Source organism: Orbicella franksi, chromosome 5 (genome assembly GCF_964199315.1).
Source record: "Orbicella franksi chromosome 5, jaOrbFran1.1, whole genome shotgun sequence".
NCBI classification, from domain to species: domain Eukaryota; kingdom Metazoa; phylum Cnidaria; class Anthozoa; order Scleractinia; family Merulinidae; genus Orbicella; species Orbicella franksi.
This window is the reverse complement of record NC_138149.1, coordinates 33,644,901-33,646,922: the sequence shown is the minus strand read 5'-3', so window position 1 is coordinate 33,646,922 and position 2,022 is coordinate 33,644,901.

The window sequence follows — 2,022 nt, the reverse complement described above, 5'->3', positions numbered from 1 at the left end:
TTCCTGCTTGCCCTTTTTGTGCTCTTATTTTCATTTCCTTCAAAAACGGAATTAGCAATGCGGAAAACTAGAAACCTGCGTTCATCGTAATCTTTCAGATCTTAATTTTTTTCTTAATATTAACAAATTGTGGCATAGGAGAAATGCCTCGTGTGAATAGAAACGTGTTACTCCAATCGACTAATGAGAGACGCTATTAGCATTTCTTTTATGCCTTACTACGTTGCATTTTCACAGCCTAATTCAAAACAGAAAAATCAATTGAAATTATCATCATGTATTTCCTGGAGAAGGAGTCCGTACATCGCTGTGTTTGATTGATTGTTTTTTGCTCCGTGCTGTTTCGTGTTCGACAGGCCCGATAAACACCGTCAGGGGAGCGACTCGGAAAAGTAAATTGTTGACTTCAAAGAAAGAACAAACCGGAAAATGAACTCACGCATTGGGTAGGCGGATCACGATTCCTTCATCTCCCGCTGTATGAGTTTTTTGGTATTTTGGGTGATAATGTTTGTGCAAATAAAGTTTCTTAACGACTTATGAAATGGTGGGCATGGCGCAAATTTCTCGCTACGTTTTGCATTTCATTATTTCATTATTTTTCTCTGTACGAACTATAATGACTCATTTGAGCTATACGAATTATTTCTCACGATGTAGACGTTTTTAGACAGTTAGTGCGAAATAAATGTCAAATTATTCAGCTACTCGAGATTTCAGGATTCGTGAAACGAAAAGATGCTTTTATCTATTAAAAAAAGAAAAAATACTGCGAAAACGAAGATAGACTTGACACAAAACCGTCAGTTTCATTCAGTACTATTTAGTTAAAAACTACTCTAGAAATTTACGCATACGATGGATTACTTAAAATAATTATTTTAGAGTATTGTCAAACATTTTTGCAGACGCCTTTGGCAGCCTTCATCCAAAATAATAAATACAATTGATTTACATGGGTCAAAATGAAGATTAAGTCTTACAGCTTGCTTTTAAAGCTCTCAAGGTGCTTAGTTTTTTCTCGTAATTAAAACCGGTATTTCATACCGGCTGGCAATTAACTATGATTGCTGTTCACTACAAAACGCGCCGTAAATTTGAACGGAATGTACAGGTACATAAGATGGTCACGATCGGGGTGGTGGCTTTTTCGGGTTACGGTTAATATTTTGGCTTTTTAACTGCTAACGGGCAATATTTGTTCTTATTTAAGAATTTAATTAACATTGTTTTAAAAATTTAAAAATTAATTTCCATTGTTTTAAAAAGATAAAAAAATTATTTTGATTGCTGTAAAATATATTTATGGCCCTAGAATGGAGAACAGGTATTAATATTATTACCAGATAAGGAACAAAACATTTTCTACGGTTAATATTTTTCATGGTTAAGGGTTGAAATTTTCCATTTTTTACGCTGAACGGCTATAAATGTTTGGCCTGTGTTACGACTAACGATAAACACCATTGAGACTCGCACGTAGGGTGTTACGCGGCCCTCCTACCACTTACTAATAGTTGTATCACAAAATTTGCTTGTTATTAAAAAAGTGCATGCGAAGATGCCTTCAAAGAAAAATTGATCAACTGAATTCTCAATTTCCAGCCAAGTCGTCTAATAAATTACTTAGATTTCGTTTTGAATTACTGTTACTGAAAAAAACCATCGATTTTACCGTCCTTAGCAACTGTTGTCTTGGTGAAGTGAAAGATACATCAAGAACACGCGGAGAATCTGGGGACGAGCAAGAACCCGGAGGACCACCTAACTCTGTTTGGTTAGTGATACGCACTTCCTGAAATTAAAAAAAGATCAGATTTTAACTTGGCAGTTAACCAAATTCTGGAAAAACACCTCGATAATGACAAAATTTTCAATACTGACTAAACTAACACGAGATATTCAATGTGATTATTGAGGACGCGTCAGTCAGTCATCTTTTATAGATGTATTCCGTCTTACAACATAATCTGTATCCTTGCAAATTACAATTATTGGTTCTAACAATCAGAACCTGTACTA